The 12718-nt window shown below is 37.8% G+C and overlaps 1 long non-coding RNA gene across 12 annotated transcripts in view; it reads right to left on the bottom strand.

Moving 5' to 3' along the window:
• LOC102160458 (uncharacterized) overlaps positions 1–12718 on the bottom strand; it is a 579515-nt gene that overhangs the window by 391648 nt on the left and 175149 nt on the right. For all 12 annotated transcript variants that reach the window (XR_014804287.1, XR_014804286.1, XR_014804291.1 and 9 more), the window contains one exon: positions 11139–11280. This is a non-coding gene — a long non-coding RNA (uncharacterized LOC102160458). The remainder of the gene's footprint in view (positions 1–11138; positions 11281–12718) is intronic.

The following is a 12718-nucleotide window of genomic DNA, read 5'->3' as shown; positions in this document are numbered from 1 at the left end:
CCTGACCTCCAGGAGTTCACAGTGGAATGAAGGAAACAATGTGAAAAGTCATTAAACTTTATCATAATGATATTTATCTAATATGTTACAGCACCATGCTTTTCAAACCAGAGTTTTGTTATTCTACGGAAGTACAAAAAGTGATGCCAGAGAATACCTAAATTCATAATCTAAACATGGTTCATTATCCTGCAACATCAGTTGTATTTGAATATTTGGACACTAAAATTATGTTAACAGGAGATAAATATCATTTTTAAAGTTTAGTCTATAATGCAAAATTCAAGCTGGAATAGCAGACGCCTAGGATCTACCAACATTCAGTTTATCTAGTTATTGAAGCTTATGGGATGGAAATATTTTTAAAACACTAAGAAGGACCCACAGCCTTCATTCCCTCCTCCCTCTACATTTCTCTATATACTAATTATGTAAAGTTTTTGCTTTCTGATCTTTATTGAGTTAATGAGTATAATACTCTGTTGGCTTTCAATGATGTTATCCTCAATTGATTTTTTTTCTGTAACTCAATGTCTCTTGAAAGAAAAAAAAAAAAAATCCCCTTGCCACACTACATCAAGGTCCCCAAAAGAATATAAAAAATACATATGTAGATGAACTTTCAAATCCTACTAAAAGTGTACAGAAACTTATTTATGGAGTTTAGGTGTTTGTTTGTTTGTCTTTTTGCCTTTTCTAGGGCCTCTCCAGCAGCATATGGAGGTTCCCAGGCTAGGAGTCTAATTAGAGCTGTAGCCGCAGGCCCACGCCACAGCCACAGCAACGCAGGATTTGAGGTGTGTCTGCAAGCCACACCACAGCTCAAGGCAACACCAGATCCTCAACCCACTGAGCAAGGCCAGGTACTGAATCCGCAACATCATGGTTCCTGGTCGGATTCGTTAACCACTGCGCCACAACGGGAACTCCTAGAGTTTTTAGTTTTTAATAGAGGAGAAAAATCTTCTCATTGTCAGAGTTATCTGTCATATTTATAAAGATGTATATCTAATTAGCATCTCACCTACCACTATAAAGTGAATTTGGCTAGCATCTAAATGCATTTAGATACCTTTGTAGGTCAAGAATAAGTAGAAAATTATTTAAAAAGAAGTGACTAATAGAATTTTCTATCTAAAGTCATACTTTTATCATACTTAGGAAATATCTCTTCAAAGTACCTATTAAAACTACACTGAAGCTAAAATAGTTTCTTCTGAAAGAAGGACCTTTCTAAAACATAAGAGACACCAAACCGAACAGGGAAAAATACTCTTTTTGAGCTATTCCTCCCACTGTCCATAATCCCTAGTTGATCTGACAATATTCTACATTTCCAAGGCTGAAAGTCAGTCAATAGAGAGATATTTATTAAGTTCTACTTGGGTACAGAAACCAGTTGAGAACTGTAGGGAAATAAGAAAAGCAATAGAAGATATGGTCCCAGTCTTATAAGAGGTTCAACTGGAAGAATAAAACCTACCCTCTGCTAAAAGCAAAATTCTTTCCAGGTTGCCTCAAGTTCAGATCATATGTTTGACTCTCAATGGAAAGCAGGTTAATGAACTTTCCAAGAACAAATCAAGGCAAATCTGGGCAAACCAGCAGGGTTGCAGTTGACATGATCTCAATTCCCAACTTCCTTCTGAACAAAGAGAGTTCCATTAATTTAAGGGAAAAAACTTATCATACAGTTTATATGATTATATGCTTCACATTGTTTATTAAATTCACCAGCAAGTTTTTCCAGGAATTCTATTTTGTTTGCTGATATGAAATAGCAATGAGAGTAACTTCTATATTCACATTATTATTTGTGACTCTTCATTTTTATTCATTTTATTTCCTCAGCTTGCTTTTCTGATATCACCTAACATTGTTTTCTTTCTGCCACTGAATTTTAGAAATACCAATGGAAGTGAACAATCTGAAAACATAAAGAAAACCATAAGCTGAAAATGTGGGAGAGTTCTTAAAAATGAACCCAATACTCTTGGGTGCCATTAGCCCTATCACAGGGGTAATGGAAAAAGGGCCTAACCATGAATTGGCCCTTTTTTCAGAAAAATACTGGCACAGAACTCCCTAAATAAATTCATGTCCCAATCTTTATTGATTCATTTAATGGGAAAAATAAGTAAATGGACGATGGTTTATGGCATATGTGTGGTGTGTGGTTTGTTTTGCATAGAAGTGAGTAACATACATTATAAGGTTGAACCAAGATATGACTGTGGCACTAGAGAAGATAAAGAGGCATATGAAGAGATGGGAAATAAGAAGTGGGCCACATTTTTTAAGACAGGTGTTCTTACACCATTTTACATAATGAATGATTTTCCTAGAGTGCAAGACAAATTTGGGGAAGGAATATTATAACCTCAAGCAAAACTAAAGTTTGTGACATGGCAAACATCCCTTCTCACAATATTTTAGGTCATTTTTATACAATATGAAAATAAATTTAATGGATTCTACGCGGGGCACCCCTACTAACAGAATCACAAAATACACCTTGTCACAAGGGTAGAATAAACAGCAGTAATCTAGTGTACACATAGATCAATGGAATAGAATTGAGAACATGAAATAAGCCACACATATAGGGTCAATTACTTTACGACGAAGGAACCAAGAGCATGCAATGGAGAGAAGAGAGCTTCTTCAATAAATGTTGTTGGAAAAACTGGACAGCCATATGCAAAAGGATGAAACTTGACAAATAACTCTATTCAGGGCTCACCCAGCCAGAATAGAAAGACATTGCTGAGTAATTTGGGCACTCAGTTTAAACCCTAGAAATGTGATGCATCCAGAAGAAGCATCAGACAACAGAGTAAAGGTCATACACTATAATTAGTACAAAACTGAAATTAGACTCAACCTAACAAAGAATAAAAGCAAGTCCAGTAGAACCAAAAGAATTAGCCATTAATTTAACTGCCTGTCAAAATAAAACTCAGCACCTACTAAAGTAAGACATTACAAAGCACTTTTCCTAAAATGTGTCATCTTCAATGTCTGGTGTAAAATTAAAACCTACTAGACATGTGATTGAGTAGGAAAATATTAACTATAATCAAGGAAAAAAATGCAATTAACAGAAATAGACCACAAGATGACATAGATGATAGAATTAGCAGACAAGATTTTAAACTAGCTGTTATAAATATGTTCCAGGACTTAAAGAAAAGATGATTATAATAAGTGAGAAGATAAGGAATCTTGAAGTACAAGTGGAACTACACATATATTTTCTAAACCCCAAACAGAACTTACAGAATTGAGGAGTAAAATATCTGAAATGAAAATTTCATTGGCTGGGTTTAAGAGGAAATTGGAGCTGGCAGAAAAAGAAATGGATTAGTGAATTTGAAGACAAATCAATAGAAATTATCCAATCTAGGGAGAAAGATTAAGGGAAAAAAATCAAAGAGACCTAGTTACCTGGGAAACAATATCAAGCACACATGTAACATGAATCTCAGAAGGAGATGAGAGCAAATGGTGTGGGGAAAAATTTTTGAAGAAAAAATGGCTTAAAATTTCTGCAATAGATTAAAATTATCTACTCAAAGACACAGGAAGCTCAAGTTTTATAGCTGAATAAATTTGGGACCTCTTTCTAACCTAAGATATGAATAGTTTTATTTAAAACTTCTTTTCATTACCCTAGTACCTAATGTTGCTTTTTTCAAATTGTGCTTGGTTATAATAAATAGAATAACCTTCAGGATATTCAAAATTTTTCCTTTGATATCATTTTTCAATACTTTGAGGTCTAGAACAAAGCTTCTCTTTGTAAAACATACATTACTACACAAATATAAATTATTGGGAGTTCCCGTTGTGGGGCAGCAGAACCGACTAATAGCCATGAGGATGCAGGTTTGATACATGGCCTTGCTCAATGGGTCGGGGATCTGGCAATGCCATGAGCTGTGGTATATGTCGCAGATGTGGCTTGGATCCAGCATTGCTATGGCTGTGGTGCAGGCCAGAAGCTATAGCTCCAATTTGACTCCTAGCCTGGGAACTTCCATATGCCATGGGTGTGGCCCTAAAAAAAAAAAAAAAGGCAAAAAAAAATATATTCATTATTATTGGAGTCTTTGTGACATCCATCTCAGTATCAGTATGCAGACTAAGAAAACCACCCCCAGAGTTCCCGTCGTGGCACAGTGGTTAATGAATCCGACTAGGAACCACGATGTTACAGGTTCGATCCCTGGCCTTGCTCAGTGGGTTAAGGATCCGGCGTTGCCGTAAGCTGTGGTGTAGGTTGCAGACATGCCTCGGATCCCATGTTGCTGTGGCTCTGGCGTAGGCCGGTGGCTATGGCTCTGATTAGACCCCTGGGAATCTCCATACGCCGCTGGAGAGGCCCTAGAAAAGGCAAAAAGACCAAAAAAAAAAAAAAACCACCCCACAGTTGCTGTGAAATAAAAAATTGTTTGAAAGTTGAGGTGTTACCTTCTTCAAGATCACTGCAAAGAGAAAAGCAACCTCCCTCATGCCATACATTTTCAGCAAGCTAGAAAGAAACAAACTCCCTTTAGTCTTCCTGCTATGTATTCAGTGCAAGAGATCTCATTCCCTCACTAAAAATAGAACATATTCATAAATACTTAACTCCCTCAGCATCCCTACAAAATGAAATATCCACAAGTATCTTTAAATTGCATGTATAATTGGAGGTATACAGAACCTAGTACACCTAAAATTGTGAAAATCCAACTTCAGTCTTACAAAAGCCCCGAGGCAAATATTTAACACATTTATTAGTCAATAACAGTAGACTCCATCTGAACTGAAATCCAGGCTTTGACCACTTCATGCCTTGATAAAAACACAAACAGAACACATCTCTTCACTCCAATTATAAAATTTATTTTACCATTAAATTTATATACAGTAAGTTAGGTTTTTATGACTTTTTAAAATCCATTCCATACAAATATCATTGTGCCATCAAACCCAAAAGAATCAATCTGAAGATATTTAGATAAAACAAAGGCGCACAAAATCAGTGAGATCTGAAACTATAATTCTGTGCAAAATATATAATATCAAATTTATATTGTCTATTTTCAAATTAAAGGACAAAAAAGGGCCTGATACATCCCCAATAGCCTGAGTTCATCCCTAACAAGAGCCTACGGGAGAGTTGAGTGCGCTCCAGTGATTTAGCTTCTCTTAAATTCACCTTATTTGTCTTCATAGTGCCATATTCCTCTCTTTTGTTGTATTTATCACAGTTTCAATGTTATCTTTTATTTATATAATAAAGTCTTCCTCCCTTACTAGAATATAAGCTCTGGGCTTGATTTTTGTCATTACTGTGCCTCCAACAGGTAGCACAGTGCCTGGTACATAGTAAGTCCTCAGTAAACATTTGTAGAATGAATGAATGATACCCTCCCAGCTTGTTCTCCAGATCTCTTCCTTCACTGAAACCCTCCATAAAGTCCTTGGGCCTTGTATTAGCCACTATTCACCAGGGAAACAAAACTAGTATTTTACATATAAATATATGTAGTAGGATATTTATTATAAGAGTTGGTTCTTAGGATTATGGAAGCCAAGAAATCCCATAATCTGCTGTCTGAAAGCTGAAAAACCAGGAAAGTCGGTGGTATAATTCAGTTCAAGTCCAAGGTCTTGAGAACCAAGGGACCACCGATAAAAGTCACAGAGTCCAAAGGCCCAAAAACCAGAAGCTCTGATGTCCAAAGGCAAGAAAAGTTGGCTGCCCCAGCGCAAGAAGAGAAAGGAAATTCAACTTCCTTCGTCCTTCTGTTCTATTCAGCCCCTCGATGGATTGGATGATGCCTGTTCACATTACTGAGGGATGATCTTCTTTACTCAGTCTGCTGAAGCAAAGCTACTTTCTTCCAGAAACACTCCCACAGACAAACCCAGAAATAATGTTTTACTCACTATTTGGGCATCCCTTAACCTGGTCAGACTGATACCTAAAACTAACCATCATAGGCTCCTGCCGTGACTCTTCTACTCAGAGATACAGTTATTCCAGATCAGGAATCTATCTACTCAGGGATGATCAGTAGCACTTTTAATGTTGTGCCTTATATACTTAGCATTGTTCTAATTATTTTATTAACTTTTTTATTATAGTTTATTTACAATGTTCTGTCAATTTCTTCTGTACAAAGAAATGACCCAGTCATACATACATACACACACATTCTTTTTCCCTGTTATCTTCCATCATGTTCTATCATGAGTGATTGGATATAGTTCCCTGTGCTATACAGCAGGACCTCGTTGCTTCTCCATTCTAAATGAAATAGTTTGGATCTACTAACCCCAAATTTAATCATTTTAGAAATAAGGAAACTAAGGCTGAGAGAGATTGAAAGAGCTTCTGATGCAGTCATAAATAAAGCTCCAATCTTGTGGTTCCAATTCAGATCTCTCTTCGGGACACCACAGCTTTGGGATGAGGGAAAAATGAGTGACCTGGGCTGGTAGAAGAAGTCGTCATTTTAAGGCAGACCATGAAAGTGCAGCCATGAACAGTTACTGGAATTACCTATATAACTAGCATTAAGGAAGAGAACAGACTTGGTATTTCAGACGGATAACACTACCCTGCATCTAGGACTAGCGGGTCTCTTTTCTTTCAAAATTCACTTAAACTTTTCTACCCACTAACAACTTGGCTTTTAAAGGAGTTATATATGTTCGTTTTTAACTTGCATAAATTAGAAGAAAGTCTGCCATATGCTTTCTCTTAAATGCCAAGATTATCCTAGAGAAAAGTTTGTAAAACATCATCACATCTGGCTGAGTTGTAAAGATTGCAGGAGCATATTCCCTGGGATTTGTTTGGTTATGCACTACCATGCTTTTCTAATATGCTTGTGTAAATTATTATAAGAATTTATTGATTTTATAGGATTCATATTATCTGCAATTTCTCATTGATTAGTCCAGGGCTGATTTTACTGAAGCCTAAACAGGGACCTCTAGGAATTGAAGAAACATAAAAATGAATGCAGTTCTGAATTTCATTATATCTACTGAGTCTCATGTGGAAATTTTACCAGCATCCATGAGTGGAACTACCTAAGTACCAGAGCCAAGCTGGGAAGCTCTGGCAATTTTAAGAAAAATGTTTTAAGTTCAACAATAAGTTCACTGAAAGTACCTCTGATTTTCTTTTCCTGCCCTTTTTTTATGGGCTTGATTGTTTTGCTAAATTAAGTTTGAGGTTCACTCGCTTTGTTATAACACCATGTCAATGAGGCCAAAATATCAGGCGCCATCTCTGTAGTGACAAACTATGCCCCTAACCTCAGGGAGTTTCCCTGATAGATGAAAACAGGGAGGATATTTCCACAATACAGAGGAAAAAACCTCAGGCCACTAAAACTGGCATCACCTTCATTTATACAAAATAGCAAATTGTTTTCCCCTCTGTTAAGAAGGAAAATCCCAAAGGAAATTATAAGCGTCATAGAAGAAATGAGATTGCCAAAAAAAAAATATAGAGGGTCCAAAAATGATTAACAGAAAACCATAACCATGGTTTAGAAGATGGAAATTTTCAGCCAGTTGGTTTGAGATGCCCCAGTAACCACTAGGCATAAATGTGCTAAACAGTCAAGGCTGCACAACAAGTAATTAAAATCTGATTAATTCTTATCGGGTTAGCAAAGGGTGCTGCTTTTTACCCCCCAAACAAATTGGCAATGCACCTGAACATTAAATTTAATTTGTCATTTTGCACATTTCACCGGCTCTATTGTAACACACTTAGAAGCACATTTGCCACTCTGTCCCTTCTTGACATCACTTCTCCCTACACTATGTACACTAGGTAAATACTAAAATGCAGATAGGACAAAGTACTTTTAAAATTCTCTCTCATTTAGGAACATCACAATGAACTAATTGTGATGCAAGACATCAACGTTGCTTCTTGGCAGTTGCTACCAGCAAAAAATAATAAAATGTGAATGAACAAATTACTGTTTAAACAGCAATATTTTTGATAATTAGCAGATATATTGAGGGATAAATAGTGGGGAGAAAATCCGAAAAGGGAAAAAGGGGGATTTAAATTTAAATAGAATTTCTTTTAATGTTTCCCCCGTTGTACAAAAGTCCATCTTTAATTCATATTACAGTGAGTAATTTGTAATGCTGTGTCAAAATAGATATGCAAAGAGGATATGCATTTGAATTTTAAATCTGATCCCTAAGTTTGAATTTAATATCATGCCCTGAGTCCTGTATGAGGAATGGGAATTTTGAATCTATTTTGAATGTCACAAGGATCAGCAATCATGCATACTGTTATCATTGTTCATTATCTATCATGACTTCTGAAAGGAACACGAAATGGCATTAATCACTATTTTCTACTACTAATAATATACTTTGAATGCAAATTTCACCATTTTCTAAATATCTGGCAGCAGGAACTTCTCCTTCATCACACCTACAAACCACTCCTTCCTCTTTATTCTGGACTTGCAGCTGGAAGCCTTGGTGACTAAGTTCAGGAGAAAATGCATCTCCCTCCCCATCCCCACAAAGGGAAGATTTAGACCTTACAATATTAAAGAAAAACTAAATTCCTGATCCAAACCCAGTATCTAGAATCACAAAATCATCAGGGCCCAGGGGACCTCAGGAGTCATCAAATTTGTCAGACAGGGAAATAAAGGTCCATCTGGTAAACTGACTTGCCCAAGGTCACCCAGCTGGTCAAAAGCAGAGAGGAACATGGAAACCCCAAAGTTCTAACTTCAAGCTGAGTGTTCTTCCCAAAATACAAAATGAGCAAAATAACATCAGCTTTAGAAGCAAAGTCTTTGGGATCAAACAGACCTGGGTTTGAATTCTGATTCTGCCAATTCTTTGCTTTAATTTCTTAATCTGAAAAATGCATAAGCTAACAATACATGCTAGTTATGTCATTATGAGGATTAAATGATATAATGCCCAGAAAGCAGTTAACTGTTGGCCTGACAAAAAAGTAAATACTCAATAAATATTAACAACACATTAATAATTCATGTTGCCCAACAACAATTCCTGTTAGTATAAGTAACGTTTGTCTCCTACTCCCCCCAAAAAATACAAACACAAACACTTATATATATGAAATGCTTGAAACCTAGAGTGGAAGTAATGAAACTTGCTGATGTATCGATCAAACACTGGTGATAACAGTCAAGACCTCAAGTGAAACCCCAGGTAAGGAAAGCTGTCAAAGCAAACCAGAGTTTTCAATTTCCCTACACTGGTATATCAGCGGATGAACAAAGAAAGCGACCATCCTATTTCAACATTAAGCAACCTTGTGGGATGAGAGAGAACACACCCTTGAATCCATTTAACAGAGGAGCAAATGGAGGCTCAGAGAGGTCATGAGTGACTTGCCTAAGATTATACAGTTGGTAAGGATGGTGAAGATGAAGTCTGGACTCAAAACCAGTGTTCTGCTTCATCAAAAGAGAAAAACAAGAGATTCAGAGACAACATCACCAATTACAGGTCAGATCTTCTCCAGTGTGTCTTCAATGGCCTGTAAAATGATCCTAGGGACCTCGTTTGTCTGCCCAACCAACTCCCAACACATAGCTGTCCCCTTTAGCACAACTGGGAGGTGAGCAAACACGGTAATGGAATAAGAAAAGGGAGCTGGGTGGACCTAATCTAGCCCAGTATGGTATGTGTGTTTGTGTGTGTGTGTGTGTGTGTGCATGTGGGGGAGACACAGAGAGGTTGACTAGTGAGGCTAATTCCTTAACCAAAAAAGTTCAGTTTATTGCTACCAGGACAAGGGTCCTAGGTACTGTTAAGGAGCCATGGCCTAAAGGCCAGAGCTGGAATAAGGAGGTCATTGTGGCAGTTGCCAATCTAGAAGCCTTAGACCCTTATTGGAGATGGAGACAAGGGTATTCAGCAGAACTCTCTCCAGTCCGAACACAGTATGCGCTGAATGATTTGAGAGGCTGTCAAGAGTTTGGACTCCACAAGGATGTTGCTCCAGTGTGGCTGTATTGGTCTGGACTTTGGGGTTCAAATGATATGGCCCAATAATTTATCCTCTCAATCAGGACACTTCTGAGAGTGAAGTAAGACACTATTAAAAATTATACCGGGACAATAGGTATAAACTAGGACTGTCCCAAAAAGAGAACATACGTTCACCCTAGTTTTAAGTGCTGGAAATCAAATCAAACCGGCTTAAGCAAAATGACATTTAGTGATGTCAGTGTTTGAAAAGTCCAGGGGTAAGTCTGGCTTTTAAGGATGCCAAGACCCCCTGATGTCTCCAAGACTCAGTCTCTCATCTCTCTGTTCTGCTTTCCTTCTCTCAGACAAGCCCAGGAGTCCACATGATAGCCCCTGGAACCTCCAGACTTACATCCTACATCCCAGCAACATCAGCTTCTCTTTCTCAACACTTTACCCAAGTCCCAAAAAAGAGTTTCATTGGTCCACTTGGGTCACAAGCCCATTCTTGACCCAGTCACTTGACTCAGGCTAATTGGTCAAATCTGTATCTTAAGGCCAGTTCTGGACTTGAGGATAAGAGAGAAGAAGAGTCAAACCGCATGGACAAAGCTTGGTCAAGATATGCTTTCCCAACGGAAAAGCAAGGCATAAGTTCGCAAGAAGGGGATTATGCTGGACAGACAAAATCAATAATGTTCACTAACTCCAGGACTTTTGTAGCTAATAGTAGTAGATAACATTTTTGTGTAAGAGCTCTATGTGCCAGGATCCACATTAATGGCTCTATCTGGATTATCCCATTCTAAACACTTCTATAAGCTAGATACTTTATTACACGTATATTATAGATGAGGTAACTGAAATACACAGAAAATTAAGTAACTGGCCCGAGTTCACAAGCCAGCACATGAAAAAGCCAAGATTGGGAAGCCAGGCAGTCAGATTCCAGAACGCATACTCTTAGCTCTTACCCAGGGCATCATACCATGTGCAGACTGCAAGCACACCTGGTTAGACATCTCAGAACAATAGGGGAGCGGTATAGAGTGGATTAGAAGAAAGAATTTAGAGCCAGTCAAGGAAAGCATCCTCTCTGTTGACTAACATCCCAAAAGCCCTGATACAGATTACTTCAGTACCTGACAGAGTCCTGAGGCCACAGTCAACCGTTTCTTGGGAGAAGCACGTGAGGCTGTATCTGTTTGGTTTCATCTGTATCTCTAAAATCCCAGCAGGGAAGTCTCTTGACACAGCTGAGAGGGTATGCTCCAGCAGGGAGTCCTATGAATTCAAAAAGCCCTCCATTAACAAACAACAACAAAAATTTAATCTCAAGTAATGGGGAAAAAAAAAGAAAGGGATGTTTATAGACTACCTTTTTTATAGCAAAGAACTTCTAATTATAGTTATGCAAAAGGGACTTTAAAGATTTCAGAAATAGGAGTTCCCGTCGTGGCGCAGTAGAAATGAATCTGACTAGGAACCATGGGGTTTCTGGTTCGATTCCTGGCCTTGCTCAGTGGGTTGGGGATCCAGCGTTGCTGTGAGCTGTGGTGTAGGTCGCAGACTCGGATCTGGCATTGCTGTGGCTCTGGCATAGGCGAGCAGCTACAGCTCTGATTAGACCCCTAGCCTGGGAACCTCCACATGCCATTGGTGTGGCCCTAAAAGGACAAAAAGACAAAAAGACAAAAAAAAAAAAAAAAAAAGATTTCAGAAATAATTTGGTTATGTCAATTCAGATCATTAGTTGGCAACTTTTAATGCAAGTATATTTAAATATATGTGGCCATGTTTACTTATATATTTCTAAAGTAGATCTGAATCACTAGCTGATAGATACATAGTACAAAGCAGCTTGTGTGTAACAGGAAAATTGTTCAATCTATCTTCCTTTATAACTGAGCCTCTACATTCTTGATTTATTGGTATGGTTCAAGAAATCTGTCCCACACAGTTATAGGGAATCACTTTCATTTGTATGCTAACTGCTTTTGATTTTTTTTTTTTTTAGCATCATCAGTAGCCTTGATGATTGATTTTAAGTCTAGCTAAACCCATTTGTATTACACATATTCCCCAATGGGAAAGAGATTAACTTAGCAGACAGTACACTTCATGGCACAAAGAAAGTTCTGGCTCATTCTACTGACATTTGAAAGTATTCATGGGACCCACATGAGTAAGGCTTCTGGGCTTTCAAAAGAGAGATGGTAGCAACAACCCAAAAAAGTAGGTAATTCTTTAATGAAATGACACAATGAAGATACACATAATAGATAAACAATTACTCAAGAATTTAGTCTCTGGGATCAAGACTCTAGGGTTTGAATCTTAGCATCACTGCTTAACAGATTTGTGACCCTAGGCAAGTTGCTTCACCTATCTTCATTTTCACACCCCAAAATCAGAGCCACTAGCACTATCAACAACATTGAGTTGTTAAAGGATTATGATGCGTGTGTAGCACATTTGGCATGGTTCTTGGCTCATAGGAAGCCCTCAGTAAATATCAGCTGTTATTATTGTTGCTGTTATTGTTATTATTGTTTTTGTTGTTAGAGCTGCAAGGAGATAAACACAAAGATACCCCTCTGGCCACCAGATACCTAACAACTTAAGGGGAGTCCCTCAAAAAATATCAACAATTTTCACTTAGCCCATTGTGATTTCTCTGCACATGGGCTAGAATTTATTCTTTTGACTATCAACCCACATT

The sequence above is a fragment of the Sus scrofa genome, chromosome 5 (assembly GCF_054392235.1).
Source record: "Sus scrofa isolate SSC_HxYL_T2T_F1_AM1 chromosome 5, Sscrofa_HxYL_maternal_Yorkshire_Landrace_v2.0, whole genome shotgun sequence".
Classification (NCBI taxonomy): Eukaryota; Metazoa; Chordata; class Mammalia; order Artiodactyla; family Suidae; genus Sus; species Sus scrofa.
This window is presented reverse-complemented; position numbering and strand designations above follow the sequence as displayed.